Source organism: Suncus etruscus, chromosome 7, assembly GCF_024139225.1.
Source record: "Suncus etruscus isolate mSunEtr1 chromosome 7, mSunEtr1.pri.cur, whole genome shotgun sequence".
Classification (NCBI taxonomy): Eukaryota; Metazoa; Chordata; class Mammalia; order Eulipotyphla; family Soricidae; genus Suncus; species Suncus etruscus.
Genome location: NC_064854.1, coordinates 85,504,554 through 85,525,357, shown reverse-complemented (window position 1 = coordinate 85,525,357; position 20,804 = coordinate 85,504,554). Strand labels below are relative to the sequence as shown.

General features: G+C 39.8%; 1 pseudogene; it reads right to left on the bottom strand.

Moving 5' to 3' along the window:
- Positions 1 to 13,043: 13,043 nt before the first annotated feature.
- LOC126013740 (G1/S-specific cyclin-D2-like) lies at positions 13,044 to 14,231 on the bottom strand (annotated as a pseudogene).
- Between the last annotated feature and the right edge of the window lie 6,573 nt (positions 14,232 to 20,804).

The window sequence follows — 20,804 nt, the reverse complement described above, 5'->3', positions numbered from 1 at the left end:
TTGGAGTCAACTTAACTAAAGATGTGATGGGTTTATACAAAGAAAACTACAAAACCCTGCTTCAAGAAATAAAAAAGAACATGCAGAAATGGAGTCATATATCCTGCTAATGGATTGGGATGAATAACATAATTAAATTGACAATATTCCCCAAGGCATTGTACAGATTTAATGCACTCCCTCTAAAGATAAACATGGCATTCTTCAAAGACATGGATAAAACACTTCTAAAATTTATCTGGAACAATAAACATCCAAGAATAGCTAGAGTAACCCTTGGGAAAAGAAATATGAAAGGCATCACTTTTTCAAACTTTAAATTGTATTACAAAGCAATAGTCACTAAAACAGAATGGTATTTGAATAAAGACAGACTCTCAGATCAGTGGAATAGACTTGAGTATTTAGAGAATGTGCCTACATATACAAACAATTAATCTTTGATAAAGGTGCAAGAAATGAAAAATGGAACAAGCAAAGTAACTCTAGCAAGTGGCATTGAAGCACCTGGTCGACTGCTTGTAAAAATAAAAGCAAACTCAAACAACTATCTAACACCATGCACAATGGACAAATCCAAATGGATTAAAGACCTGGATATTAGACCTAAAACCATAAGGTATATAGAACAACACATAGGTAAAATATTCCATGACATTGAAACTAAAGGCATCTTTAAGACAGAAACAACACTCTCCATGCAAGTGGAAACAGAGACAAAAAGATAGGAGTATATTAAGCTGAGAAGCTTCTACACATCAAAGGAAATAGTGCCTAGGAACAAAAGCCACCCACAAATTGGGAGAAACTATTCACCTAATACCTGTCAGACAAGACAAGGGGCTAATATCTAATATATACAAGTTACTGACAGAACTTAACAAGAAAACAACATCTAACATCATCAAAAGTGGAGAGAAGGATTTCATCCTGTGTGTGGCTCATCTGCTGATGGCTCGCCTTCCCTGGAGGTGAGTTTACATGCCCAGAAATGGGAAGCCACTAAACTCTGCTGGAACTCAGATGCCAGCACACTATCTGCCTGTCTTTTGTGCTGTGCTGCATTTTTGGCCTGATTTTATCTTGTGTGTGGCTCATCTGCAGACGATTTGCCTTCCCTGAAGCCTTCCCTGGAGATGAGTTCACACACACAGAAAGGGGAAGCCACTGAAATCTGTTGGAACTCAGATGCCAGCACCCCTATCTGCCTGTCTTCTGTGCTGTGCTGCATCTTCGGCCTGATTTCATCCTGTGTGTGGCTCATCTGCGGATGGCTCGTCTTTCCTGAAGCCATCCCTGGAGGTGAGTTTACATGCCCAGAAAGGGAGGATCCAGAGGAGCGCAGCTCCTACACTTTGCTTTGCAGCCATGCACATCATTTAGCCAATGAATACAACCACAACATGTAGAAAAACCCAATACAAGTGTGACAATGGGGAGACAATGCAGGCCAGCGCCAGCCATAGAGAATGACAATGTCAACTCTGATGACTTGAACATGACCAAGCAACTAGTCAATCTCTCAGATAAGGAGATTAAAGTCGCAATATAGAAGATGTTCAAAGAACTCAAAGAATGTATAGAAGAGAACACTAATAAGAATCAAGAGAATATGAAGCTAGAAATCAGAAAACTCCAAACTGAAATTTCAGGTCAAATAACAGGTCTGAAAAACTCAGTAGATGAATTGTAGAAAAACATGGTTGAGCTTTCCCACGGGTTAACAGTAGCTGAGGATAGAATTAGTACACTGGAAGATGAGATGAACAACAATTCCATACAGCAGAAGAAATTGGAAAAAAGCCTTAAAGCAAATTATCAAACAATGGAAAAATTACTCAAAGAATGGGAACAGATGAAAAGAGAAGTCTATCATAAGCTCAACAGAAATGATTTAAGAATGATTGGAGTCCTAGAGACCGAGGAAGAAAATCTCTAGGAAAAATCAACAGTCAAGAACATCATTAAAAAAAAAAAAAAGAACATCATTAAAGAGAAACTACCAGAGCTAAAGAATATATGTGATCAAATCCTGCATGCTCGAAGAGTACCAACTAAAAGAGACCCCAGAAAAAACACCCCAAGACACATCCTAGTCACAATGACGAATCCCACAGATAGAGACAGAATTCTGAAAGCAGCAAGATCAAAAAGAGAAATTACATTCAAGGGAACATCCTTGAGATTTACTGCAGACCTGTCACTGGAAACACTCAAGGCCAGAAGGCAGTGGTGGAACATAGTGATAAAACTCAATGAAATAAAAACTTTGCCTAGAGTACTGCACCCAGCAAACTCACTTTCAGGTTTAAAGGAATAATACATGGTTTCACAGACAAACAACAGACAAACTTTACAGACACAAAACCATTCTTAAAAGAAAAACTGAATGGCCTAATTTAGGACAAGACTGACCAACAGACACACCAAACTTCAATATAAAGATGGTACTAACTCCCAGGACAATTCTTTCTCTCAATGTCAATATACTAAATGCACCAGTTAAGAGACACAGAGTGGCTAAATAGATCAAAAAACTCAATCCAACCTTATGCTGCCTACAAGAAACACACCTGAATAGTCAGAACAAACATAGACTCATAATAAAAGGCTGAAGGAAAGTCATCCAAGCAAACAACACTCATAAAAAAGCTGGAGTGGCCATACTAATATCAGATGATGCAAAATTTATACTCAGGAGAGTTGTAAGGGACAAAGATGGACATTTTGTATTAATCAAGGGATATGTATCCGGAAAGAAGTCACTCTCCTAAACATATATGCACTGAATGAGGGGCCAGCAAAATATTTAATAAAATTATTGACAAATCTGAAAAATAATATCAATAACAACACAATAATTATGGGAGACCTCAACATGGCATTCTTAACACCTGACAGGTCAACCAGACTGAAACCAAACAAGAATATACTAGACCTGAAAAGAGAAATGGAAGAAAGAGGCCTAGTAGATATATACAGACACTCCCCCCACCCCAGAAGCCTGGATACACATTCTTCTCTAATATACATGGGACATTCTCCAGGAGAGACTACATGCTTTCACACACCTCCATATATCAGGAGGATAGAAATTTTGCAGGGTAACTTTGCTGACCCCAAAGCCCTAAAATTATATGTAAACTACAAAGTGACACAGAAGAAAAACTTTAATACCTGGAAGTTAAACAGCCTAATATTCCCCAAGGCATTATATAGATTTAATGTGATCCCTCTAAAGATACCCATGACATTCTTCAAAGAAGTGGATCAGGCACTTTCAAAATTCGTTTGGAACAATAAACACCCTAAAATAGCTAAAGATCATTGGGAAAAAGAATATGGGAGGCATTACTTTCCCCAACTTTAAACTGTACTACAAAGCAACAGTTATCAAAACAGCATGGTATTGGAATAAAGACAGTCCCTCAGATTAGTGCAATAGGCTTGAATTCTCAGAGAATGTTCCCCAGACATAGAGTCACCTAATTTTTGATAAAGGAGCAAGAATTCCTAAATGAAGCAAAGAAAGCCTCTTCAACAAGTGCTGTTGGCACAACTGGCTAGCCACATGCAAAAAATTGAATTTATACCCCCAGCTAACGTCATATATGAAGGTTAAATCCAAATAAATTAAAGACCTCGATATCAGACCCGAAACCATAAGATATATAGAACAACATGTAGGTAAAACACTCCAGGACATTGAGACTACAGGCATCTTCAAGAAGGAAACTGTACTCTCCAAGCAAGTGAAAGAAGAGATTAACAGATGGGAATATATTAAGCTGAGAAGCTTCTGCACCTCAAAAGAAATATTGCTCAGGATACAAGAGCCCCCAAATGAGTGGGAAAAACTATTCACCCAATACCCATCAGATAAGGGGCTAGTCTCCAAAATGTAAAAGGCACTGACAGAACTTTACAAAAATAAAACATCTAATTCCATCAAAAAGTGGGGAGAAGAAATGGATAGACACTTTGACAAAGAAGAAATACAAATGGCCAAAAGACACATGAAAAAATGCTCCACATCACTAATCATCAGGGAGTCGCAAATCAAAACAACAATGAGGTAACATTTTACCCCACAGAGATTGTCACACATCACAAAGAATGAGAACAAACAGTTTTGGCGGGGATGTGGAGAGAAAGGAACTCTTATCCACTGTTGGTGGGAATGCTTTCTAGTTCAACCTTTATGGAAAGGAATATGGAGATTCCTCCAAAAACTGGAAATCGAGCTCCCATATGATCCAGCTATACCACTCCTAGGAATATACCCTAGGAACCCAAAAGTTCAATACAAAAGAATCCCTTCCTTACACCTATATTCATTGCAGCACTATTTACCATAGCAAGACTCTGGAACAGCCAAGATACCCTTTAACAGATGAATGACTAAAGAAACTGTGGTAAATATACACAATAAAATATTATGCAGCTGTCAGGAAATATCAAGTCATGAAATTTTCCTGTATATGGATGTACATGGAATCTATTATGCTGAGTGAAATAAGTCAGAGAGAGAGAGAGAAGGATGCAGAATGGTCTCACTCATCTATGGGTTTTAAGAAAAATGAAAGACATTCTTGCAATAATAACTTTCAGACACAAAAGAGAAAAGAGCTGGAAGTTACAGCTCACCTCATGAAGCTCACAAGAAATAGGAGCGAGTTTAGTTATAGAAGTAACTACGTTTTTAACTATCCTAATAATGAGAATGTACGAGGGAAATAGAAAGCCTGACTAGAGTACAGGCGGGGGTTGAATGGGGAGGAGGGAGATTTAGGGCATTGGTGATGGGAATGTTGCACTGGTGATTGGTGGTGTTCTTTACATGACTGAAACCCAAGAACAATCATGTATGTAATAAAGTTGTTTAATTAAAAAAAATGGGGAGAAGAAATGAACAGGCAATTTCTCAAAGAAGAAATACAAATGGCCTAAAACCACATGAGAAAAATGATCCACATCACTAATTGTCAGGGAGATGCAAATCAAAATAACAACGAGGTACCATCTCACGCCAAAGAGACTGGTACACATCACAAAGACCAAGAACAATAAGTTCTGGCTAGGATGTGGAGAGAAAGGAACTGTCATTCACTGCTGGTGGGAATGCCGCCTAGTCCAGGCCTTACAGAAAAGAATGCGGCTGTTCCTCAAAAAAACTGGAAATTGAACTCCCATATGATCCAGCTATACCACTCCTAGGGATATACCCTAGGAACACAAAAATACAATACAAAAATACCTTCCTCACACCTATATTCATTGAAGCACTATTTACAATAGCAAGACTCTTGAAACAATCAAGATGCCCTTCAACCAATGAATGGCTAAAAAACAAACAAAAAAAACCCCATAAAACTATGGAAATATACACAATGAAATGTTATGCAGCCATCAGAAGAAAATGAATTTCCTAAACATGGATGTGCATGTGATCTATTATGCTGAATGAAATAAGTCAGAGGGAGAGAGACACACACATAATAGTCACACTTTTTAAGAAAAATAAAATAAATTATTGTAAGAATGCCTACAGATGAGGGCCTAAAGGACTGACTCTTTTTTTTTTTTTTTCGGGCCACACCCGTTTGATGCTCAGGGATTACTCCTGGCTAAGCACTCAGAAATTCCCCCTGGCCTGGGGGAAACCATATGGGACACCGGAGAATTGAACCGTGGTCCTTCCTTGGCTAGCGATGCAAGGCAGACATCTTACCTCTAGCGCCACCTTGCCGGCCCCGAATGACTGACTCTCAATATGAACCTCATCTCAAGGAGTGATGAGTGCAGTTAGAACAGTAACAACTACCATGACAATGTTAATGAGTGATAGAAGTTTAATGCCTGTGTCGAATATAGGCAGGGGGTGTGGGTGGAAGGATATGGGGTGATGTTGGTGGGAATGTTGCACTGGTGAAGGGAGGTATTTTTTTTTGTGGCCAAAACCCAACTTCATTTATGTTTGTAATCGTGATATTTAAAGAAAAAAAGGGGGAAAAAGTAAAATAAAGGTAAAAGGGGGAATGGAGGAGGCTACTCTTACACTTAGAAATAAACATACTAAGAGATATAACTATTGATGTGTTAAATATACAAAGAAAATATAATATACCCATTTAGTGTTTTGAGATATTATTTGGGGGATAAGATACAGGGCCCTTTTCCATCCCACATCGTGGTCTTGTTGAGTTTGAGAAATGGTTTGCAGCAATAAGGTAGTGTCCTTGAGCTGAGGCTCCTTCTGGGGCTCAATTTGGTACCATTCAACAGTCCACATTTAAGGTGTGTGTATGAGAAGAAATGACACAGAGTATGTGTTTGCAGGAGTGATGATTGCATCTTCCCTCCAGGGTCTGAGATGTGGAACTGAGAGGAATTTTTGTTCTGGGAGCTGGGTGGTGCTTAATGGGGCTGATGGTTGGTCTTGGTACCTAATGAGTTAAGAACTGAGGGTAAAGAGGGTTAAATAGGGAGGGATAACAAATCAGGTTGAGAGACAAAAGGACATAAAGAATTCTGAAGGTGGGGAAGGGAATAATATATAAAAGAGTCTGTATACAGTATAGGCATAGATTTTTACAGTATAGGTTGAGTAGACAAAGAGGAGTCCACTATATAATACTCATGATGACTTAGAGATCTTTTCATAAGTTGTTGTTGAAGGCCTGACCTAATAAGATGTGTCTGGATGCTTAAGAAATAATAGCATTAAGAAAAGATAGATAAACAGCTAAAATATAGATTAGGAGGGAAAGAAAAGAAAAAAGAATAAAAAGAAAGAAAAAAGAGGAGAGAAAAATAAGAAATAATAAAATAAAACTGGGCCAAAGCCTCAGAGTAGGAAGGTTTTCGAATTTCTAGGCACTTCATTGAAATTTACAGGAATGAACTTTTCTAAATGAAGCTTTCAGGGTTATATTGTGGCTGGAGCATTTTAGAATCAGCATAATTTTCACATTTATAGTACTAAGCAATATAGTAGTGAGCACTCTAAGAGGTGTCTACCCTATGCATTGTACATCGAGGTTCCTTTCCTAAAAAGAATCTAACAGATGGGCTTTATGATATCACAGTAACATAGTTTGATATGAAGGAGAATAAAGAAGAGGATGGAAGAGGAAAAATGCAGGATCCTGTAGCAATAGTGCAGTGGTAGGGCATTTGTCTTGCACGCAGCTGTTGCAGGACAGACCTCGGTTTGATCCTCAGTGTCCCATATGGTTCCCAAAGCTAGGAGCGATTTATGAGTGCATATACAGGAGTAACCCCTGAGTGTCACTGGATGTGGCTCAAAAACTGAGAGAGAGAGAGAGAGAGAGAGAGAGAGAGAGAGAGAGAGAGAGAGAGAGAGAGAAAGAGAGAGAGAGGAGAAAAAAACAGAGAAAGGGATAATAGTAATTTGCAAAAACATACTCAGTGAGTTGGACTTGTAACATAAATCTTTGGTGTTCAGTTGTCTGTTTCAGTGGTCTCAATGATCATATGCTTTAAGTCCTAATAGAAGACTGAATCAAAAGGAAATGGGTAAGGTTGGAGGCAAAATTGCAAAATTAGGGTGTCCATCCTATATCACCTCAAACCTCTGTGGACAAAGAATCTGAAGAGCTATTTTATACCTAGTAAATTTAAGGCATTAGGTCATATTGATAATAAGCACTGCACCTGAGGTACCTGGCTTCCAATCATATTCTGCACCTAGATCTGTGGATAAATAGATTAGAACACTACTAAAGGCCATTGTAGTGAGAGATTTATTGAACATCTGTTCTTTCTAAACATTTGTTTCCATTGTTGGTGAATTCTTTATGGTATGAAAAATCTTAGAGGCTTTGTGATACACCTTTTTTGCTTGATTTGATTGCTTCTCCTTGCTATATCCTAGCATCTCTGGTGTTCAGAATTTCTTTTTTTTTTTTTTTTTTTTTTTTAGGTCAAGGTGAGTTTATTGTCCAAATAGCATAACCTAATTGCATCCCAAACCCTTTCCAAATCCATCAATTTTTTTTTTCCTTTTAAGCTCGTCAGAATAACAGGTCATTTATGTTTTAAATCACTTTAACACTGAACAGATAGAACCTCTTAAACGGCAGCTGACTCATCCATGTCCCCATCATCACCAATAGAACATTTTTTCCCTTCCTTCCTACAACCTTTAGACTGATCATGCTACTTTAGCATTGGCTAACATCCATCCCGACCAAATAAACACCCACACCTCTTATAGAGTTACATTGTGAGAGAATAACATTGACTTGATATGGCATCACACTTGTTTTGTTTTTTAAAGCAAAAAAAATAATAATCATAATAATAATAAAAGAAGTTCAAGATGAGAAACTGTAACTGAGAAAGAGATCTGAGGTACACGGTAATGAATTAATGGAAAAAAAAAATCCAATGATGGCCCGGTGAAGTGCGTTTGATCCCCAGGGAAGGGAGATCAGCTTCCCAGCAGTAAGCATAAAACCCCAAGGTCATGAAAAAACAAAAACAAAAACAAAACAAAAACAAAAAAATCAAAACCAACAACAAACCCAAACCAAAAAAAAATTGTTTTTGAAAGGATACCTGTCAAAATACATTGGACACTGTAAAGGTATAGTCAGTAAGGCACTTTTTCCCCAAAAAAAGTACATGATGCAGCGACAGCCATTTGTGCAGACCTTTGAACTTGATTGTAGAAAACTGTACCAAGAACGAGATGTGGCAACCCAGTGTGGGTTGCAGAGCCACCAATGTGGCAGGCAGCGTGGTGCTGGCAGAAAAGGACCCGTTCTGGATCCACAGAGCCACGCGGGTTAGGTAGGGAAGCCTTGGGCTCCCCCAACAGGGTGGTCTCGCCCACTGCACGGTATGCCTGCTAGGACCCCTTCCCATAGACAGCTCTGGGAAACAGCCTCCTGACCCTCGAGAGAAGCGACCAGCGCTGGATGACTTCAGGGCCGGACTTCATTTCCCTTTTAAAGCTATTCTCAGGGTCCGACTGTCTCAAAGATAAACACTGAGGAATCCGTTTGGCTTACAAGCCCAACTGGCTTGACTCACACTTTCTCTCTCATCCCTACCTCCTCCAATAGAATCTTCTGGAACTCTGTCAGTTTCAAATTAATTCCCCCCCCCTCCACCCTTGCTGAGAAAAACATCTGATCCTGCCCATCCTGGTGGACCAGGTAAGAGCCAGAAATCCTGGGGTAGAAGGGGCCAGGGTAGCCCCAGGAAGAAGCTGCCTCCCCCAATCCCGGTATGAAATCTCAAGAGTAGAGATCATGGGGGATGGGGGTGGCAGGAAGACCCGGGTGGTTGCTGCAGGGGGATTCTAAGGCAATCCCAGAATCAGGAGATTCCCCCCAGGGAGGGGTAGGGGTTGGGGGGTTACTGTGCCCACAACCTTGGGGCTATTTGGAATCCAAGTGGCAATCCTGCTTAGTACATATTTTTTGGCATATTAGGAATCCCCGCCCCTCCAATTTGGCCAAAAATAGGGGAAGGAACAAAATTTGGCAGTCTAGGGGAACCACTTGGGTGCCCCCTACCCCCTAAAGTGAGAAAAACAAATAACATCCCCACCCAGGATAATGAAGGAGAGAAAAAACATCATCATGGTTAAAAGAACAGAAATGGTTTGAAACCCCTTTATGAGGGGGATAAGCAAAAAAATAAAAATAAAAGAACATAATAATAATAAAAAATAAATCCTAGAAGAGAATGGAACTTCCTGGCATAAGAACTCCTACGAAGGAAATCAATAGCCAAGGTCAGATTTATCTCACCCTAGTCAAAACAAATCTGTGTCCCTCACTCACCTCCAGAAAGGAGGAGGAAGAGCTGGGGAGAGAGCCCTGTGCCCCTCCCTGGAACTCTAAGAAAAGCAGAAACTTCTAAACTGTAGACCTGCTCCCTGCCTTCCTAGCCAGGTAAGTCCTCGCCTACTTCTGTGGCCCACAAGGGCAGGTCCCTAGGAACTGACTTTATGCCTAATTTTCTCTTCTAGCAATAGGGCCAAGCCTTTTTCAGTCCTTGGCTTGCTTAGCTTTCCTCTCCAATACGGCTCCCTTCAAAACTCACCACTTACCATCCCACCAAAAACTACCCTAGAATGTTAGGGTCATGCTAACTTGTCATGTCCAGAAGCCTTCCTTCCAAAAAAAAAAAAAACCCACACTTCAAGAGAGACTTTTCCCATCTCCGGAGACCAGCCTCTCATCATCTCTCGTCCAATCTTCATTCCACCTATTTCTCCATTCATGCCCACTCAAAACCCAAGGAACCATTCAGAGCCGCTCTGCTAAGAGTTTGACCATTGGGGACCTTTGTCAGGAACCAGAAGAGAGTGGGAGAAGAGAACCCCACCACTGCCTGCAGCCCAGCATGCTGCAAGGCTCACAAGAAAGATCTAGAAAGATCTGAGGGTATCTGAACCTGGCCATATCAGGAAAAGGAAAAGCTGGGGCTGGGGGATGCTAGATGGAAGGCAGGCCAAGGAAGCCCAGCTTCGGAAAGACTGCGAGAAGAGGATTTCCAAGTAAACTGTTGGTTTTTCTTTCCATCTGTCTACAAGTGCTCCTTGTATACCAAAGTGCAGCCATGTTTGGGCACCATGTCTGCCATGGTGGGGCGTAAGAATCCCTTATCCTACTGCAATTTTCCATCAAGAGGAGAGACTAGAAGCCTGGTGACCTTCTGACTCTGGTGGCCAGAAGTTGCCTGGGGTTGAGTTGAGACCCAGGGGACAAACCCACAGTCAGCCACCCCCAGGAGACCTTCACCACTACCCCCTTTTTCCCCATTCCCAACACCATGAGCTCCAAAGCAGAAACTGTAACAAACAACTGTGAGGTATCATGAAAACAAAAATGTGAATCGTTTTCTTTTATAGTTATTGATTTTATCCAGTAAACCTGAGGTAAAGAATACTCTGTCTGAAGAATGTGACCAGAGAGGAACAAAAAGGTAAAAAATGAAAACTGAACCCAACAAAACAGAAAACAGAAAACCAAAACCAAACCAAAACCAAACCCGTGGAAATGCTACCAAGAAGAAAAACAAGATTATGGAAAGGTTTTCCAGTATGAAGACCTCAAATCTCAACCATCTACTACTTCAGAACTTGGGATTTAAGCAGTAAAATAATATATTATAAAAATGTTTATAAAATAGCAGCACACTGTGAAAACATTACAGCTAGGTACTGTTAATGGGAAGAAGAATGATCTTAGCTTCTTAGCAGCGCAAAAAAAAATAAGTAAAATAAAACTGAACATAATGAAATGAAAAAAAAATTAAAGACCCTTAAGATTTTTCTCCACCTTTCAACCCTCAAGACTATGAAACAAGGCAGCATGTGAATAAAACGTCTAAACAAGCCCTGTTCTGGTTTTGCTATTTTACTTAGAGAAGGCAGATATTTTAACATGTAGCTTCATTACCTGTCAACTATAACTGTGCAATAAAAAAAAAGTTGCTCCAACCTCTTTGCCAACTGAATGCCTCTAAAGAAGTGGAGGGGGAAAAATAATTCAAGTACACTGAACACAACTTTGCAATGAAATGAATGAAAGAAAAAAAAACAAAAAACAAACCCAAAATGGAAAAGGGAGCAACTGTCCATGTTGATGTTCAGTTGTGGCTGGTTTTGTCTGAACCAGTCATTTTCCTTTCCATGTCTGAAGGAGAAGGCTAGATAGGTTGGAATGAAGATCCTCTCGTGCCAACCAAATGCTAACAGAGCTTCGCTGAGAAATGTTGTGATGGGAAATGTCAGCGGAAAGGGGTGTCTCTTAAGTCCTGCAAAGGGGTCCCCAGAACTAGGTACCAGAGCATGTCAGAGACCAGAAGTGAAAAAAGAACCGAGCATGGGAACAGAAAGGCAGGGACACCGGAGAAAGGTGGAGAGATTTTTTTTCAGCATGTTTTGCATAAACCATCCCATCAATCCCTCGAGATCAATGCTTAAAAGTGCTTTTCGAATGGAATGGTTTATAACAATGCTACACCATGACCAGACATGCCAATCAGCACCAAAAAAAAAAAAAGTTTCTTTTGTTTTTCCTAAGAAGGGATGCCAAGGTCACATTACTTTCTTTTAAAACATGAAGAGAAATGATTCCATTCCAGATCCCACCTAGTCATGCATGCACTTTTTGATGATGGCCCAATGGTCATCCTGGGTACAAATGGGTGGGGGCGAGCATCCCCCCCTGGAACCATGTTTGAAGAAGCAGCTAGGTTCTCAACACAGGAGACACCAAGATCTCAGCCTGCACCTGGGCCCAACTGGCGAAATCCAACATCTTTTTTTTTTTTTTTTTTTTGTAGGTAGCAGCTACTGTAGACAGCAAAAAAGTGTGGAACTTTGAGATGCGCCAATATTCTGGTCTTAGTGGTCCCCACAAGTCGTGGGGAGCAAAAAAGTGCTTCTTCTGTCCCAATTGGTTCGAGGGGGTTTGACACACTGATCCTTTAACTGATCTCCCCTTTCCCTTCATCTGTCCCAACCCCAGCCCCATTTGGATTTCTGATTCCTTCTGGAGTACATTGCCTTGCAATTTCCCCATGCCATCCATGACACATGCGATTCCTTGAAAATTATCCTAAAAGGAGAGGATGGGCTAGTCCCTATCAAGAAAAAAATAAAAATAAAAATAAAGCAAGCCTCCTCTAATTTGTCCCATATTGCAAGCGTATTACATTTTTCACTAGCTACTCAGCGGGTTTTTCCTGAAGCACTTGCCTAGCAACTGCTTGAATATACAAGGGATTCCCTTTTCTTGTTGTACTTCAAATAGGCACCCAAATGCTTTGAATGATTACATTTTTATAGGACCTTTTTCTCTCACTTCTATTAATCGTTCAAATTAGGATCTACATGGGGGTGAGGGGGCAGGATTTTTTTTCTTTCTTTTTTTTTTTTTTTTAAAGTTGCATCCTAAAAATATCACACAAAAGAACAAAAACATAACCAGAGAGGAGGAGAGAGCAAGATGAAATATCTCATCCGCCGCCGCTGACCCCGACGGCAGGCCGGGAGCTCACAGGTCGATTTCTCGCACATCTGTCGGGGTGCTGGCTTGATCCAGATCTTCTTCCGACTTGGGGTTAGCACTCTGGTCCTCACGGTACTGCTGCAGGCTGTTGAGCAGCACCACCTCGATCTGCTCCTGGCAGGCTTTGAGGCAATCCACATCGGTGTTGGTGACTTTGGCCAGCAGTTCGACCAGGGCATCACCAGTGAGCGAACTGACATCCTCGTCCTGCTGGAGCCCGCAGATGGCCGCCCCCACACTGCCGGTGGCGATCATGGATGGTGGGTACATGGCAAACTTGAAGTCCGTGGCACACAGCGCGATGAAGGTCTGCGCATGCTTGCGGATCAGCCGCAGTTTGTCATTGGGTTGTGGCAGCTTGCGAAGGATGTGCTCGATGAAGTCGTGGGGGGTGACAGCAGCCAGGTTCCACTTCAATTTGCCCAACACCACCAGCTCCCACTCCAGCAGCTCCTGGGGCTTGATGGAATTGTCAGTATAAATGCACAACTTCTCGGCTGTCAGCGGGATGGTCTCCTTGAGTTTGGAGGCCAGGAACATGCACACGGCCCCAAGAAGCTGCAGATGAGTTTTAGGGGTCGGAACCCCAGCCAGGAATCGATCCAGGTAATTCATGGCCAAGGAGAAGACCTCCTCCTCACACTTCTGCTCCTCACAGACCTCGAGCATCCAGGTGGCCACCATCCTGCGCATTGTAAGGCTGGATGTCCTTCTGCACGCATTTGAAATAGGAGCACTGAGGCAGGTAGCGCTCCTCGATGGTCAGCAGATTCTGCAGGACTCGATCGTCCTGCAGCAGGTTGGCATCCCGCACGGCCCTGCGCACTGGGTCCACCTCGCAGCACAGCAGCTCCATGGCCAGCCAGGTATACCCACGCGCTCCCCTCGCTGGAAAAAGTTGCTTTTTTTTTTTTATTGGATTTGATTTTTTTTTTTTTTTTTGCAGGGGGAGGGAGGAAAGAAAGGAAAAGATTTCCCCGGACCTCCTTGCTTTGGCTAATATAAGAAAATTTGGAGAGGCTTGGAGAGATCAAGAGAGAGAGAAGGGGAAAAAAATTGGGGAGGAAAGAAAAGAGGAGAGAAGGGTCGGGCGGTGGGAGAGCAGAGCCACGGGGGCCCCAATCTCCAAGCCCTCCCTGGCCAAAGCCAGTGGAGTCTCCGCCGCCGTCTCGCTCCGAGCTCAGCTCGCCGAGGCAGTGACTTGGTGTTCAGAATTTCTACCATTTAGACCATTGTGTTTCTTTATGAAGTATTATATGTATATTTGTTTTATATTGAAATTCCTCAGATATGTGCTATCATTATGTATTTATACGTCTTGGTCTGGCTTACTTTATATAACATAGTATTTTCTAGATTTATCCATGTTGCTACAAAATCCATGATTGAATCATTTCTAACTGCTATTTAGTATTCCATTGTGTATAAGTACACATCTTCATGATATCTGTTCTTGGACATCGAGATTGATTCTATATACATACCCACGTATGCAATCGCTGGGTTATATGGCAGCTCAATTCTGAGTTTACTGAGTACCCTCCATATTGATTTCCATAGGGGTTGTACCAGGCAGCATTCCCACCAGCAGTGGATGAGTTTCTTTCTTACCACATCCCTGCCAATAGAGATTGGTCCCATTAATTTTTATGTGTGCCATCAGCACTGGTGTAAGGTGGAACCTCAGAGTTTTCTTGATTTGGATTTCTCTAATGATGGGTGATGGTGAACATGTTTTCATGTGTCTACTGGCCATCTGTCAGTCTTCCTAGGAGAAGCGTCTATTCATTTCTTCTTCCCATTTTTCTCTGACTTTATTACTTTTGTGGAGCTCACCTTTCTTAGTTCTTTGTATATCCTAGATATCAACCCTTTATCTGATGTGTTGAGCGTGAAAATATTTTTTCATTTAGTTAGCTATTTTCTAATTTTACCCAGTGTTTCTTTTGCCATACAGAAACATTTTAGTTTGATGTATTCCCATTTATTTAGTTTTGCTGCTATAACTCTTGTCATTGGCATTCATTATTAAAGATATTTTGAGCTATTTCTTGTCTTCTGCATGTGTTTGGTTTCTTTGGTGCTGTTTCCCAGATCTTTAAGGTGTCCCTTTAAGCTGTTGATTTATCATTTTGCTCTTTCCTAACATAGGCCTGTTTTGCTATGAATTACTGCTTTTGCTGTGTTCCAAAGATTTTGACAGTTTGTCCCTTCATTATCATTTGTCTCAAGGAATCATTTTATTTCTTCCTTGATTTTCAGCTGTTGTTGACCAGTATATTGTTTAATCTTCAGGTCTTGGATTTTCTCCACACCTTTTTACAGTCAATCTTGATCATTGTTGCATTGTGATCTAATAAAGCACCTCTTATGACCCTTATCTTTGTGACTTTGTGAAAGTTATATTTATATCCTATAGCTTAGTCTATTCTAGAGAAGGTCCCATATGCACTTGAGAAGAGTGTGTGTTCAGCTTTCTGATGGTGAACTGCCAGTATACATCCATTAGTCCGAGTTATTCTAGTTTCTCATTTATGGCTCTTATGTTTGCTAGTTTTCTTCCTAGTAAATCTTTCTATTGGTGATAGTGGTGTGTTGAAGTCTCCTACTACAATCACATTTCATTCCATATGTATCTCTAAGTTTATGAGCATATGTCTTATATATTTTGCAGGCTCTACATTTGGTGCATAAACGTTGATCAGAGTTAGTACTTCCTGGTCTAATGTTCCCCTGATCAATAAGTAGTGACCCTTTTTTTCTCCGAGTACTTTCTTGAGGTTGAATGCAATTTAGCCTGATATAAGAATGTCTGTTCCAGCTTTTGTTTTGTTTTGTTTTCAGTTGGCTTGTATAATTGATTTCCATTCTTTTATTCTAAGCCTGTGTAATCCTGTTCTTTTAGGTGTTTTTCTTGAAGGCAGCAGATATCAAGTTTTTGTTTTCTGATCCAACCTTCTTCTCTGTGTTTTTTAATGGGGAGAGTTTAGTCCATTGCTATTTAAGGATATTATTGACAGTGAGAGTTGTTGTGACATTATAGTGTGTATGGATATTATTACAATTGGGGGTTTAGATTGTGTAATTTATCTCTGATTAGTTCATTGAGAGGTGGTCTTGTTAGTGCAAATAGTGAGTTCCTTTTTGTCTGTGAATGTTTAGTCTTCCCTCCCATATAAATGAGAGTTTTGCAGGGTAGTGGACTCTAGGTTGAAAGTTTCTTTCATTTAGCAGTTTAAACATGTCATTCCATTGTCTTCTTGCTTGAATCATTTCAAATGGGAAATCTGGCTTTTATAGTTGATGTCATTTACTCCCTTATTGATTTAAAGAATTCATTTTCTCTCTTTTTTACACATTTAGATTACTATATATCTTGGTGTTGGTTTTTTAGAGACTATTTTATTGGGAAATATTTTTGCCTCCTGGATTGGTATAGTTGTTTCTTTCCAGAGTGTGATAAATTTTTTGCTATTATTTTCCTCAATACTTGTTCTTCCTCTATCCCTTCTGCTCCTTCTGGTATTCCTAAAATTTGTAAATAATTTCTCTTGCCTCTGTTTATTAAGTACCTCACATTATCTTCCAATGTTTGTCTCTTATTTCTTTGTTGACTTCTTTGTTGTTGTTGGCTTATATGTTGTTCTCAATTTCATCCGTGAGATTCCCTATGTGTGTAATTCTGCTGCTGTTGCTTGCTAGCATGTTATTTTATTCCCTCAGTTCTGTTTGTATGGACTCTCTCATTTTCTGATAGATTTCTTCTTTGATTTGAATGAACTGTTTGCCTATGGATTTTGTAATTTCTTTGTTAGTGATTTTGTAATTTCTTTGTTAGTAATTCCATTGTTAGGACATAAGTACTGATTTTAGGTCTTTATTTATAAAGTTAATACTTTTTGGAGGACTTGAGAATCTATTTGAATTCCATTTTATATCATGTCTTCCTTAGTTTTCCTATTGTTCTTTGCATTGAGTAGGCTATGGTACTGGAATTTTAGGCTTTTTTAAAGTGGTCTGGTTGGTTGTGTAGGAGGTGGTTGGAGGTAGGTCTATGTTAGGGATTTTTTTCCTCAGGTGCATGTATTTACCTAAGTATGGTAGCGGTATTATAGTCCACTTAGTTAGATTTGGGGGCTATATATTTTCAAAGGGAGAAAAATGTTGGGCCTGCTGTGCCTCTGACTGTCTGGCATAGTATTGTCAGCAGGTTTTGTAGGGCACTGAGGTTGTGAACAGGGTGTGTAAGTACAGCCCTGTGGTAGCGGAGCCACATGATGGAATCGTCCGAGTGTTCCTTCTTGTGAGTACCCTGGTAAGGTTGGATTTCTCCTTCTGTTCCCTGACTCTTGCACTTACTCTGTCCCCAGAGCTGTAGGGACGAAGACACCAAGATGGTGTCACCCATGTGCATCCAATATTTCATTTATTTATTTATTTATTTATTTATTTATTTATTTATTTATTTATTTGGTTTTTGGGCCACACCCGGCAGTGCTCAGGGGTTACTCCTGGCTCCACGCTCAGAAATAGCTCCTGGCAGGCTCAGGGGACCATATGGGATGCTGAGATTCGAACCAATGACCTTCAGCATGAAAGGCAAACGCCTTACCTCCATGCTGTCTCTCGGGCCCCAAGAGTTCCTTTATTAATGCACACCTTCCAGCAGAGATTTCCCCCATTATTTTTAATATGTGCCATCCTCACTGGTATAAAGTGGTACCTCATTGTTGTCTTGATTTGGATTTCCCTAATTATGAGTGATGATGAATATGTTTTCATGTATCTATTGGCCATCTGTCGGTCTTCCTCAGTGAGGTGTCTATCATTACTTCACCCCATTTTATTTTGTGTACTAAGCTTTCTTAAAGCTTTGTATATCCTTGATATCAACGCTTTACCTGATGTGTTGAGTGCATTTTCTTCGATTCATTAGCAGTCTTCTAGTTTTAATCAGTATTCCTTTTGCCATACAGAAACTTTTTAGTTTGATGTAGTCCCATTTATTTAAGTTTGATGCTATAGCTCTTGTCATTGGTGTTCTATAAAAAAAGGCTTTTTGAGGTATGACTTAAAGTGTCTTGTCTTTTTTTTCCTCAAAAAACTTTATAGTTCTAAGATGATTTCAAGGTCTCTAATCCATTTTGAATTGATTTTTGGCAAGGTGTGAGGTATGAATCAATCTTTAGTTTTTTACAGGTGATCATCCAGTTGTTTCAAAACCATTTGTTGAAGAGACTCTCCTTGTTCCATTTCAAGTTCTTGGTTCCTTTGTCAAATATTAGTTGACAATATATTTTTGGGTATGTCCTTGGATATTCTATTTTGATCCATTGGTCTGAGACTCTGTCTTTGTTACAATACCATGTTGTTTTGATCACTAGTTCTATAATAGAACTTCGGGTTAGGTAAAAATAATGTCACCTAGTTTCTTGTTTTTTTCAATATAGATTTGGCTAACCTAGAAGCTTTCAAATGTTCCTCAATAATTAAACCAGGCGACATACTTCATATTTAGTTTGCAAGGTTCTTAAAACAATTGAATAGCCTAGTTGATAATTAAACTACAAATGATCTACAACTGTTTCCCTAGAACATAAATTAGGACACCAAAGAAGGGACCTAGTTTAAATAGTAAAAGGTGACTCTGCAGATGGAAAAGTAGGTGGAGATGCTCAGATAATGAAATATATTTTCTGTCAGTATGTTCACATAAACAAGCCTATATCTCATCAAAATTAGTTCTAATTTATTTTACTTTTAAAATTAGTTTAGTTAGCATGATTTTCAAACATCTTAATGCCAGCCCCAAAAGTATACAAAAGTACTTTGCAGCATACTTATCAAATTAATGCAAATCTACATAACAATTAATTTCACCTATCACCAGTGAGACTGGCACACATAATGAAAAACAGAATCAACCATTCTAGGTGTTGATATAGAGGAAAGATGCACTCATTCTCTGCTGGGGGAATGTTCCCTCTTCCAGATATTTTGGAAAACAATGTAGACATTTCTTCAAAAGCTACCAGTTCCACTTCTTGGCATCTATCCCAAGGCATCAAAATTATATTCTTAAAAGACATTTGTGCATCTAAAGTTAACTGCATCACTACTTAAATACCCAGAGTCTGGAAACAACCAGTGTTAAAGCCTCATCAAAGAAAAGGTTTTTCCATGCATCCAAAACCACATCTCTGTTCCACCTGTCTGCTAATATGCTTGTGTCCACTGTATTTCCACACCAGGTTCTCAACCCTAAATACCAAATCCTCAATACTTAACACCAGATCTTTAGCACTGATCACCAGCTCCTCAGTCCTGAACACTAAATCCTCAACCCTAAGTATCAGATCCTTAGCTCTGTCACCACTTTCTCAAGACCAAAGATCAGATCCTTATCCTGAGTACCAGATACTCAGTTAAAAATATAAAATTCTCAGTACTAATTACTAGTCCCATGGTCCTGAATATAAGATCCTTGGCCCAAACACCAGATTCTCAAATCTGAGCAGCAAATTTCAGCTATGAATATTATATCCATCACCCATTTCTCAGAACAACAATTAGATCCCTAATGTTGATCATCAGATAGATCCTTAGTAATGAACGTGAAATTCTCAAACCTAATTATCATATCCTCCTTCCAAAACTTCAAATTCTCAGTTCTGCTCACTGGTCCTGAACACCAGTTTCTCAGTCTAAATATGAGCTCCTTGGCCCTGAACACTAGATCCTCAGCCCTGAACTCCAGATACTCAGGGCTGAATACTAGATCGTAAGCCTAAACTCCAGATCTTTAGTAATGATAACCAGATCCTTAATATCGAGAAAAGCTCTGTCCCTTTGCTCCTATTTTCAGAATTTGATTAGACAGTGTGTTGAGGTCAGAATTCATGATTACTACCCAATAAAACACAAATCTGAAGCAACATAAAATATAAAAAGTTGATATTTAAAATTCTCTCTGAGAAGAAAGTGAAATATGAATGATTTGACTTTTTTTCTTTTTGCAAGAGATCCCAAACTGAAAGTAACAGAAGTAATCAGTAAACTCTGCAAGAGGGAAAAATCCTTCTAACTGGGACACGGAGAGCCTTGGTTAACTTCTGCATCAGAAATCACCATTTTACTTTATCTGCTACTGTCGGCTGCATATCATCATGATCGCTAGCCTCCAAAGACTTTGAAATATATACCAAGTTCCAAACTTCTCAGCACAGCAACCCTCAAATTTATGTCCACTTCAGTCTCTGCTTGTTCCATCAGAATTTAATGCTTGGGGAGAAAGATAATAAGCAAATACTATATATTTCCACTTACTTACATGGACAAGAGACTCAATGAATAGCATAGCATTTATTTTATAATACCCTGGCCCTGGCCAAACACACTTATCCTTGCACAACATATTTACATTTGGTGATTTAGTCTAAATCAATGTTTTTTATTGCCTCTTATGTTTAAGTCAGAGAGATGACTGATTATTTTATTTTTCTGGATGGAGGTTGAAGTTGAAGAATGTCTAAGTATGGGCACATATTCCAAGAGGGACCTGAAAGGGAAGCAGATTTCTCTGCATGTCAGCAGGCTTTTGACTTGCCCTGAGTGCAAAGGGAAGATAATGTGTGATTCTCACCTTGTCTCTGGCACTTTACTTTAGGAAATACTTATTTCATCATCTATTCTGGGCAAGATAGGCCCTAGTCAATCACCTTTGAGTTCAGTAGTCATGGCCATTAA